Source organism: Pan troglodytes, chromosome 14 (genome assembly GCF_028858775.2).
Source record: "Pan troglodytes isolate AG18354 chromosome 14, NHGRI_mPanTro3-v2.0_pri, whole genome shotgun sequence".
Lineage (NCBI taxonomy): Eukaryota > Metazoa > Chordata > Mammalia > Primates > Hominidae > Pan > Pan troglodytes.
In genome coordinates, this window is record NC_072412.2 from 40,386,706 (window position 1) to 40,399,314 (window position 12,609).

General features: G+C 38.7%; 1 pseudogene; it reads right to left on the bottom strand.

Annotated features, from left to right (window-relative positions):
• Positions 1 to 623: 623 nt before the first annotated feature.
• Positions 624 to 3,252, bottom strand: LOC100614547 (ras-related C3 botulinum toxin substrate 1-like; annotated as a pseudogene).
• Positions 3,253 to 12,609: the final 9,357 nt, after the last annotated feature.

A 12,609-nucleotide genomic window follows, 5' to 3' on the forward strand; every position in this document is an offset into this window, starting at 1 on the left:
ACCCGTGATTTTTATTGTTTGATTATTCCTTGTGAAATGAGTGTAAATTAATCTCTACTTCATATCTTATCAAAATACGATCTTCATCCTTTGATCACATCGAGTGTTTCACACACTCCACTCCAGTACACCCACAACTAAGAGCAGAATACTTCATTACAGGAAACATGTGAATCAGAGTTCTGTTCGAAATCTTAGCAAAAGCTGGTCAATTTTTTTTAACAAAAATTCAGTATAAAATAAAAAAGACTGATCCAAAGAGCTGAGTTTGTTATACTCATTTCATTATGATATACAGTACGATGTTATGTAATGAACATGGGTTGATAAATTATTGGTGCGTTAAATGGCAATGTTTCATTAAGGAGGCTGTTCTGCTTTACCTATCTGAAAATTACTTAGAAAATGTCTGCATTTCCTATTTTAGAAACTACAGTTTTCCCAAAGACAAAGGTCTTTAAATAGTTTAATGCTTAGTGTTCTTAACATAACAATGCAACTTAGTTCAGAAGGTATTTTGTCAACTCTTAGTCTAAGTAAGAATAGGGGTGTGTTAGGCCATTCTTGCATTGCTATAAAGAACAACCATGTGGCTCAGTTATTTATAAAGAAAAGAGGTTTAATTGGCTCACGGTTTTGCAGTGTGCAAGCATGGCTCCAGCAACTGTGTGGCTTCTGGGGAGGCCTCAGGGAGCTTTCATTCATGGCGGAAGGTAAAGACAGAGCAGGCACCTCACATGGCCAGAGCAGGAGTAAGGAGGATGGAGTAGGTGCAACACACTTTTAAACAACCAGATCTCGTGTGAACTCAGAGCGAGAGCTCACTTATCACTAAGGGGATGATGCCAAGCCATTCATAAGGGATCTGCCCCCATGATCCACACTGGAGACTACATTTCAACATAAGATTTGGAGGGGACACATATCAAACGATATTAAGGGGATCTAAAAAAATAAGGCTTTAAGAAGTCTTGTCATTTTAGAGCTAAATTTTAAAGAATGTGAGTCTCAACTTTTATCTATAGAACAAACAAAATCTTAAAGTGACTGAGTGGTTCAAAACGGTTTTATGGAAAATTAATCTGTAACTAAAATTTGGCATTGAGTGAGAAGGCGCTACCATTTTTTAAGCAAAATGTACAACAGTTTCAAAGGGCAGGGCTAAGAATGAGAGGCTCAGACATTTACAACAGCAGGCATCTTCTCTTCCTCTTCTTCACAGGAGGTGGGCAGAGAACTGCTCAGATAGCTTTGTCAAACACCGTTTTGAACCCTCGCTATGTGAGAGCCAAGCACTTCAGGTATTTTAAAGCGCCAATCTCCTTATTCCTGGCTAAAAACTGCAGATAGGTGATGGGAGTCAGCTTCTTCTCCTTCAGTTTCTCAATCGTGTCTTTAACAACATTAAGATCAAGTTTACTTCCCACAAGAATGATGGGAGTGTTGGGAAAATGGTGCTGCATTTCAGGATGCCACTCTGCACAGACATTTTCAAATGATGCAAGACTCACAAGGGAGAAGCATATTAAAAATATGTCTGTTTACAGATAGAATGGGGGCATAATCTGTCATAATCTTCTTGTCCAGATGTATCCCATAAGCCCAGATTCACTGGCTTTCCATCTACCTTAACATTGGCAGCAGAATAATTGTCAAAGACAATAGTGATAATGCATTGGGAAATGCATTGGGTGTAACACTGATTAGTAGGCAAGTTTTACTTGTAGCTCCATCTCCAACCACCACACACTTGATGGCTTGCACCTAGGTCACTCGCTGGGCCCTGGCAGTGGTGGTTAGGCACTAAGGCAAGAAGTGGTGGGATAGAAGCATGGTAGGCAGGTGCATGGCTGCAGGTGGCAGGGGATGGGGTGCCAAGGTTGTTGTCCATGCCACCTCACCCTTAGCCCAAAATGGGAATCTTTTGAAAATGCTAAAATAATTAATTCACATGGACAATTGGAAAAAGATGGGATTAGACAAACTGAGTGGGAGGCTTACTGTCACCAGCACTTAGAAGCTTCTATTTAGGTGAGTGCAAAAGTAAATGCAGTTTTTGCATTGTTGGAATTTGCCATTTGGTATTGGAATACACTCTTAAATAATGTGGTTATGATATACATGATTTTAGTGAGTATTTTTCACTTTATTTCTTTTGTAATGACATTACTCGATTTTTTTTGTTTATTTTAGACTATGGAAATGATGTTAGACAAAAAGCAAATTCATGCAATTTTGTTATTTGAGTTCAAAATGGGTCGTAAAGCAGCGGAGACAACTCGCAGTGTCAATAATGCATTTGGTTCAGGAACTGCTAATGAACATACGGTGCAGTGGTGGTTCAAGAAGTTTTGAAAAGGAGACAAGAGCCTTGAAGATAGGGAGCATAGTGGCCAGCCATCAGAAGTTGACAATGACCAATTGATAGCAATCATCAAAGCTGACCCTCTTACAACTACACAAGACGTTGCTAAAGAACTCAACATTGACCATTCTATGGTCATTTGGCATTTGAAGCAAATTGGAAAGGTGAAAAAGCTCGATGAGTGAGTGCCTCATGAGTTAAGCAAAAATTTAAAAAAAAATAATTTTTTTGAAGTGTTGTCTTCTCTTATTCTACGCAACAACAACGAACTATTTCTTGATTGGATTTGTGCAATGAAAAGTGGATTTAAATTTTTTTTTTTTTTTTTTCTGAGATGGAGTCTCGCTCTGTCACCCAGGCTGGAGTGCAGTGGTGGTGCAACCTCAGCTCACTGCACCCTCTGCCTCCTGGGTTCAAGTGATTCTCCTGCCTCAGCCTCCCAGGTAGCTGGGGTTATAGGTATGTGCCACAATGCCTGGCTAATTTTTGTATTTTTAGTAGAGATGGGGTTTTGCCATATTGGCCAGGCTGGTCTCGAACTCCTGCTCAGGGGATCCACCCACCTTGGCCTCTCAAAGTGCTAGGATTACAGGCGTGAGCCACCGTGCCCAGCCGAAAAGTGGATTTTATATGACAACTGGTGACAGTCAGCTCAGTGGTTGGACCGAGAACAAGCTCCAAAGCACTTCTCACTGTCGAACTTGCACCAAACAAAGGTCATGGTCACTGTTTGATGGTCTGCTGCCGATCTGATCCACGACAGCTTTCTGAATCCCTGCGAAACTATCACATCTGACAAGTATGCTCAGCAAATCAAAGAGATCCACTGAAAACTGCAAAGCCTGCAGCCGGCATTGGTCAACAAATAGGGCCCAATTCTTCTCCATGACAACACCCAACCACACGTTGCACAACCAATGCTTCAAAAGTTGAACAAATTGGGCTATGAATTTTTGCCTCATTCAACATATTCACCTGACCTCCTGCCAACTGACTATCTCTTCTTCAAGTATCTCAACAACTTTTTGCAGGGAAAACACTTCCACAACTAGCAGGATGCAGAAAATGCTTTCCAAGAGTTTGTTGAATCCTGAAGCACGGATTTTTATGCTACAGGAAGAAACAAACTTCTTTCTCATTGGCAAAAATGTGTTGATTGTAATAGTTCTTTTTTTTTTTTTTTTTTTTTTTTTTGAGATGGAGTCTCGCTCTGTCTCCCAGGCTGGAGTGCAGTGGCGCAATCTCGGCTCACTGCAACCTCCGCCTCCCGGGTTTTACGCCATTCTCCTGCCTCAGCCTCCCGAGTAGGTGGGACTACAGGCGTGCACCACCTACGTCCGGCTAATTTTTTTTGTATTTTTAGTAGAGACGGGGTTTCACCGTGTTAGCCAGGATGGACTTGAACTCCTGATCTCGTGATCTGCCCGCCTTGGCCTCCCAAAGTGCTGGGATTACAGGCGTGAGCCACCACACCCGGCCTTTTTTTTTTTTTCTGATACGGAGTTTTGTTCTGTCACCCAGGCTGGAGTGCAGTGGCGCAATCTCAGCTCACTGCAACCTCCGCTTCCTGGGTTCAAGCGATTCTCCTGCCTCAGCCTCCCAAGTAGCTGGGACTACAGGCCTATGCCCAAGTGCCCAGCTGATTTTTGTATTTTTAGTAGAGATGGGGTTTCACCATGTTGGCCAGGCTGGTCTCGAACTCCTGACCTCATGATCCGCCCACCTCGGCCTCCCAAAGTGCTGGGATTACAGCTGTGAGCCACTGCGCTTGGCCTGTAATGGTTCTTATTTTGATTAATAAAGATATATTTGAATCTAGTTATAATGATTTAAAATTCACCCTCCAAAACTGCAATTACTTTTGCACCAACCTACAAAAGAAATTTTGTAGAGGCCGGATGCAGGGGCTCATGCCTGTAATCCCAGCACTTTGGAGGCCGAGGTGGGTGGATCACCTGAGGTCAGGAGTTCGAGACCAGCCTGACCAACATGGAGAAACCCCGTCTCTACTAAAAATACAAAAAAAAATTAGCCAGGCGTGATGGTGCATGCCTGTAATCCCAGCTACTCGGGAGGCTGAGGCAGGAGAATTGTTTGAACGTGGGAGGCGGAGGTTGCAGTGAGCCGAGATCACGCCATTGCACTCCAGCCTGGGCAACAAGAGCAAAACTCCATCTCAAAAAAAGAAAAACAGAAAAAAGAAATTTTGAAAAAAGTTGCCTCTATTCAACAGGTAAATAAAAGGATACCAGAAACTATTTTTCTTTTCTTTTTCTTTGAGATAGGGTCTTGCTCTGTTGTCGAGGCTGGAGTGCAATGTCATGATTACAGCTCACTGTCATCTTGCCCTCCCAGGCCCAAGTGATCTTCCCACCTCAGCCTCCCGAGTAGCTGGGACTATAGGCACACCCCACCACTCCTGGCTAATTTTTGTATTTTTAGCAGAGACGGGGTTTTGCCACGTTGCCTAGGGAGGTCTTGAACTCCCAGGCTCAAGCGATCTACCCGCCACAGCCTCCTAAAGTGCTGGGATTACAGGTGAGCTGCCGCACCTGGTCAGCCTGAAACTATTTCTAAATTGAAAAAGATTTAGCGACTTTCTCCCTTTCACCTCCAACTGCTTCTCCCTATCCTTCTGGCTCCTTCCCCACCCCTACTCCCTTATTTGAACTCATTCCTTTCTGCTTGTACCTCTAGCTCTCATATATCTCCTAGGTAGAGACTTTTGGAATTTCACAATGCATACATTTCTTTATCTCAAAAGAGGGAAAGCTATTTAAATGTAGAACAGATAAGCAAACAGAGCAGCTACAGAACAAGAATAAAACTACTGAGATTGTTAAAATACAGATCCAACAAATTTTTTCTAAACTGGGACTGATAAACGCCACTTATGATTTACTGCAAGCATTCCTGGACCTTTTGTGATCTTAGTCTTCCACTGTCATTGGTAAAATATATTCAGCTGCCCCCATTAAAATGGAACACTTAATTGAAAAATTAGAAATCTAAAAGAGAAAGAACTATATAAGTGTTTATAAAAGTTAGGCTCTTAGATCAAACAGATCAAAATCTTGAGCTTGGAGCAATAATATAAGGAATCTCTGTTCAATACAAAAGTTTTACTTTTTCTGCTATGCAGAGACCAACAAAACAAAAACAAAAAACAAACAAAAACAAAAAGCTGAAAGAAGAGAGAGAGAGAGAGCGAGAGAGAAACTGCTCTAATCTTTCCTGTCCACATTTGTTAATCAAGCAAACCAGACTGGTAAACGAAAGATAGATTTGTTACTAATTCAAGGATAATTGGGGATTTTATTTTTCTTATTCAATTCAGCCAGTCCTAGCCAAAATGTAAACATTAAAAATTTAACCTTGGCTGGGCATGGTGGCTCACGCCTGTAATCCCAGCACTTTGGGAGACCAAGGTGAGAGGATCATGAGGTCAGGAGATCGAGACCATCCTGGCTAACACGGTGAAACCCCGTCTCTACTAAAAATACAAAAAATTAGCTGGGCGTGGTGGTGGGTGCCTGTAGTCCCAGCTACTCAGGAGGCTGAGGCAGGAGAATGGCGTGAACCCGGGAGGCGGAGCTTGCAGTGAGCAGAGATCACGCCACTGCACTCCAGCCTGGGCGACAGAGGGAGATTCTGTCTCAAAAAAAAAAAAAAAATTTAAACTTAAACTCATTTGAAACTGAAAAGAAGGGTAAAATTGATATTACAAAAATCAAACTGCTCTAGCACTTTGTGAAGCAAAGGCATGAGGATCATTTGAGGCAGGGAGTTCAAGCCAAGTCAGGGTAACAATAGTGAGACCCTCATCTCAATGAAAATAAAAATAAAAATAAAAATAAATTAGCTAGGTGGTGGCATGCACCTGTAGCCCTAGGTACTTGGGAGGAGGCTGAGGTGGGAGGACTGGTTGAGCCAAGTAGTTCGGGGCTGCAGTGAACTATGATTATGCCACAGCACTCCAGTCTGGGTGCCAGAGTGAGACACTATCACCAAAAAACTAAAATCAAACTGCCACAAAAACTTATTTGCCTGAAATTTTGGTCCACAGTCTTCATTAGATTATCTGTAAGGGCAATTAAATTTTAGCCATGTGAACACATTCCAATTTAGTCAGAAATATAATTTGGATCCAATTGTCTTTTATGAAACAGTGAGTTTTTATTACTATCTCATGACTAAAATTCTAAAATGAAAGCTGTGAAATCTTTGTGTGTGTGTGTGTTTAGATGTATTTATACATATATACATGTATTATATGCTGTGTCTACATGGTAAAATCTGGCATAGTTGACCAGAAATCTCTTAAGGATAAATTAGTGCTCATATAAAATATATAGTAATTAACCCTAATGGCTTTTAGTTTATGTGAAATGAGTAAAGCATTAATAAATAAGATGATTTTAAAATTATTGGTAAAACAAAAATAGAAAAGTCTTCAGAATTGTCAGCATACACTTTGCCTGGGTTTACTGGTCAGACAGTTTTATATCTTTCTCTGCTAGATATCTGAAGCTGTCATGGTTTAACACAAAGGTTATAAGAGTATAAACTCAGCCTAAAACAGAATGATCTTTGTGTAATTTTGTGATAAGACTAATTTAATGTTATAGCCGTATCTTCTGGCTTATCAGCAAAATACCAATATACTTAACTTTAAGGCTCTTATTTAAGTGAATACCTGATAGTCACAGGCTATAAAAATGGATAACAAGGAAATAATTTGATACCATGACTAACTTTGTCTAATACCTCAGTTTTCAGAAATAATCTAGGTTATCTGCTAAAATAAATAAATTAGGTAAATTAAATAAATTTCCATAAATGAACTTTTAATGTAATTTGATATCTTAAAGTTGTGTTAAATTAATAGATACTAATTAAATCTGGGTCATTATCAAATAAAATTTTTAAATTGTGTTATAGGGAAACATGTTTCTAAAAATTACAAAATGATTCTCATGATAAATATTGATATATTGAAAATGAACCAGGTAGGTAAAAAAAGAAAACAAATTAAAAGTAAAATACTGATATGTGACAGACAATTCAAGATCTTGCTTCCTAGGTTTCATTAAATTTAAGAGTTAAAAATTGTAATCAATATATAGAATTCTGTATATAAAGAGTACATATATATATACACAAAATGTATTTTTGATAGAAAAAAATTATAAGAAAGTCACAAAGTGGCTGGGCACTGTGGCTTATACCTGTAATCCCAGCACTTTGGGAGGCCAAGGCAGGCAGATCACGAGGTCAAGAGATTGAGACCATCCTGGCCAACATGGTGAAACCCCGTCTCTACTAAAAATACAAAAATTAGCTGGGCGTGGTGGTATGTGCCTGTAATTCCAGCTACTAGGGAGGCTGAGGCAGGAGAATTGCTTGAACCCAGGAGGCAGAGGTTGCAGTAAGCCAAGATTGTGCCACTGCCCTCCAGCCTGGCAACAGAGTGAGACTCCATCTCGGAAAAAAAAAAAAAAAAAAAAAAAGAAAGAAAGAAAGAAATGGATAAAGTTGTGTTCTTTATTATGAAAAAAATAATTTTGTCTATTTTGGAGGTTAATTAAACATTGTTTCAAAATATAGAACAGATAGGAAAGAACCGGTAAGTAGGAGAGTGATATGTGAAGAAAGTATACATATGAAAACGTATTTTTGGTAAGAAACGTTAAAAAGAAAAGATAATAATGTTATATGAGAAAAAACTTTATATGGTAAATTTGTGTCCTAAGGTAAAATTTAAGAGAGCAAAAGTATAGGATAAAGCAGAAATTTCAAGCATATTGTCTATGGTACATATTGTCAGAGTACGTTGTGATAAGGTTTGTGAAAAGAAAATTTATGAAAGGAAATTTGCATGTGATCAAGTTGGCTATAATTAAAGGAAATTACTTATAAGTCTTTCTAAAGATTGAGCTTTGATATTAAATTATACTAATACAAAAGTAAAATTTTGGTTCCCTATGTTAGAATAAAGCAAGTTTTTCATCAACTATCAATTTGCTTTTAGTAAAATTCAGAGGTTCTGATTTTTTAATTCTGAAATCTGTATCTTTTAAAACTTCTCAGACTTATATTTCAGAAGTTCAACTTTTACTGTACCTTGCTGCATGTGATTTGCAGGTCACATGTGATTGCCTTCTGTTTTTTTATCCCTGGGAAAGGTACATCTTTTTGCTTGGCTGGGATAGTAACTCTCTCCTTCAATGTTTTTATCAATTCCTGTAACTTTTGTTCTGGTTCTAACACTGATGTTGTGGCCTGACACTGAAATGTTTTATCTTGAAGGTGTGGAAAAGCAATGTTTTCCTTCAGTATAACTTGATTCTGTACTCTTGGGTTTTCTTTATAGGTCTGCATTGTTCAGTATAACCAGGAAACATCCATGTTGTTACTAAGAGTCCCTACTTTGTGTCCCTACACAAGGTACTAGTTTTCTTGTTTACATTTCTCCATAATAAATTGTACATCATAATCCTGGACAAACTCTTCCTCTGTCTGCTTAAATTCAAGTACCTTTTTCATCAGGTTTGACTTCCAGGTTAACTAAATGGGCTTCTCATGAGGAAAAGCAATTACACTACAGAAGGTTTTTCTTTTCCTTTTTGGTAACAGGTCTGAAAAAAAAAGATTTTACATTTTATCGAGATAATCCTTGTGTTGTCTTTATTAGGATTTTGGTTACTTAGGAAAACTGAGCTTTAAATGGGTTAAGGTTTCCACAACCATGTAACTTCTATATAGCTTTTGAAGTTTTATGATTATCACTCTGGTTAAATGAATAACTATTATTTAACAGTGACCTGTGATTCTGTTTTGTTTTTCGGATTTTTGTTTTCATTTTTGTTTTTGTTTTGAGACAGGATCTTGCTTTGCTGCCCAGGCTGGAGTACAGTTGTGTGATCGTAGTTCACTATAAACTAGGCTCGAGTGATCCTCCCACCTCAGCCTCCTGAATAGCTGGGACTACTGATGCATGCCAGAACATCCAGCTAATTAAATTTTTTTTTCATTTTTTGTTTTAGAGATAAGGTCTTGCTCCGTTGCCCAAACTGGAGTCAAGTGGTACAATCACAACTTGCTGTAATTTTGAACTCTGGGGCTCAAGCAATCCTTGGTCTCCTGAGTAGGTAGGACTACAGTAGTGTGTCACCATGCCCAGTTAATTTTTCATCTTTATTTGTAGATACCAGGTCTCCCTATGTTGCCCAATCTGGCCTTGAACTTCTGGCCTCAAGCAATCATTCTGCCTTGACCTCTCAATGTGCTGGGACTACAGGTATGAGCCACCATGCTGTAAAAACTTTTCGTGGAGATGAGATCTTGCTAATGTAGCCCAGGCTGGTCTTAAACTCCCGGCCTCAAGCAATCCTCCCACCTCAGCCTCCCAAAGCACTGGGATTACTGGCCTGAGCCACTGTACCCAGCCCATGATTCTCTTTTGATCAAATGTTTCAAACCTTTTGACATCTTTGGCAGATTTCACTAGGATCAAAATTCTAAATTACTTTTTTTTGGCTTAAAATTAACTTTGGGATATTCTAGTTGGGCCCCTGGAAACATCAAAGAATGTATCTCTCATTTTGTAGAGATATTAAATTATTTGGTAAATTGTACAGTAGGCATTGTCAAATAACAATAATATTAGATCTTCTCTCAGTTACATTTATGGGTATGTTATTGATATGTGTTTCCAAAATCATACAAATTAATAAAAATATAATATTTTGCCAGTCATAATTTTATTATGATTTTTGATTGCTATGTTAAAGTTACATTTGTATGAATATGTTATTAATTTAAATATTCTAAAAATTATATAAAAGTTATAAAATTCTGATGGTCCTGATGTGACATTATCAGTCATAATTCTGGTTGCATCTACTAGATATTTTAAATGCTGCATGTAATAGCAATAACTAAATTTCCTGGTCAATTGGAACTTTCATCAGATTTTAATCATGGCTATTCTAAGTTTTTATCATCCACAGCTGTTGTTTTGAATTCTTCTCTAAACACATTTGCAATCAGCTTTAGTCCAAAATTGCTTTTCATGGAAAAGACTAACAAGTACTCTTAAACACTGATTTCTGATAACTTTAAGATAAATGGACTAAATAAAAACTCCCAGAATTCTAATAAAAGACTGACTCATTCATGAGGATCGTTAAGTCAACATCAAGCAGAAAAAGAATTACAAGGGACTGAACTGATGGAGCACTAAAATGATTACATAAATTCTTGTTTGAACTACTGCTGATTCTTTTTGTATTTTGTTTTCCAAAGTCAACACTTCCACAGTACATCTCCCTACAAAGACATTCCCCAAGGCTAGTGGGCGACCCAATGCCAATCAGCCCACTCTGATTAGCCCACCATAGTTCTATCTTTTGGTGTTGAGTGTTCTTACAATCTCCAAGGTTTCAAAACTTCCTTTTTATCTAAGCCCCCTGAAGTAACAACCACTCACTGCAACCACTGGCTGCCACTTCCAAAACTGCAGCTTTTGCCAGTAACTGTAGCTTTTGCCAGTAACTTGCCATTACACATACAAAAGTCAGGTTCTCTCCCACAATACAAAGTAATCCCTGGTACTCCAAAAGCCAAAGAGATCAGGTACTACTTATAATTGCTTTTTTTTTTTTTCTGAGACCGGGTCTTGCTTTTTTACCTAGGCTGGAGTGCAGTGGCACTATCTTGGCTTACCACAACCTCCGCCTTCCGGGTTCAAGTAGTTCTTCTGCCTCAGCGTCCCGAGTGGCTGGGATTACAGGTGTATGCCACTACACCCAGCTAATTTTTTTTATTTTTAGTAGAGATGGGGTTTCACCATATTGGCCAGGCTGGTCTTAAACCCCCTACCTCAAGTGATGTGCCCGCCTCGACTTCCCAAAGTGCTGGGATTACAGGTGTGAGCCACCATGCCAGGCCTTTAATTCCTCTTAAAACTGTTCATTATTTAACAATTTGATTTCCTCTATGACAATATAAACTGCAATTTATAAATTAATAGAATCAGATTTCAAAAACATTCTTGAACCTAATAATTCAATCTTATCTTTTAATTCTAAATACATTTTCCCTTTTTTTTTGAGAGAAGGAGCTGTGAATATTATATAATCTACAATCCTTTTTGTAATGTCCAGGATTTTTGCAGTAATTGCAAAGCAGAGGATTAGATTGGTTTTGGAAATTATTAGGTTAGACAATTGTTTTAGTTGCAAACTCATGATCTTTTTTGCTTTTCCCCTCTGTTTGGCTTTCTTTTCTTTTTCTTCCTTAGGTAGGGTATGGGATATTTGATCAGCAAAATTAACTAGCTCATGAGTTTGAGAGGCAGTCCAACTGGGGCACTGTCCCTTTGTTACAAATGCCAGTTCTTCGTCTTATTCATTTACGAAGTTTTAGTTAAGGAGAGCATCATTTTGGTAAGTTAGCATACATTTATTCTGATAGGTCTGAATATTGTTTAAATAGTATTTTTTTCACACTCTCATAGTATAACATTACAGGCTTATCAAGATTTTATTTGCATTGTTATATTTTGTTCCAATTAACTACTTTTCGAAAACGAAGGGGATAGGATTTAGCAAAGCTTTGGCAGTATTGTAGGCCCATTCATGATCTGCTTCAGAAAATTTATGGAAGTCCTTTAAACAATTTCTCCAATTTGCCTTTGCTATCTAATCTTTGGCTTTACTTTCTGACACTAATATGCGAATCACTTGGTATAAACCAGAGAATCTGGGATTATAAGCTCAAACATTTGAATCACATTTTCTAGCAAATTCAATGGGGTCCTGAAGAGGATCTGGGAATTTTTTAATTATGCCTTTAAGTTCTACTTTTGAACCATGGTTGATATATCAAGTCAGGTTCTCCTCTAATGGACACAAGGTATTTCCAAAATGGAGCCAGAACAGCGGAAGAAGGAGGAAGAGGAGGAAGGGGAGGTAAATCTGGACAAGAAGTTCTGTCAAAAGAGAAGGAGGAGGCCAGGTGAGGAGGCTCACACCTGTAATCCCAGCACTTTGGGAGGCCAAAGCAGGCGGATCACTTGAGGCCAGGAGTTTGAGACCAGCCTGGCCAACATGGCAAAACCCCATTTCTACTAAAAAATACAAAAATTAGCTGGGTGTGACGCATGCCTGTAAATCCAGCTACTCAGGAGGCTGAGGCAGGAGAATCACTTCAACCTGGGTGTGTGTGTGTGTGTGTGTGTG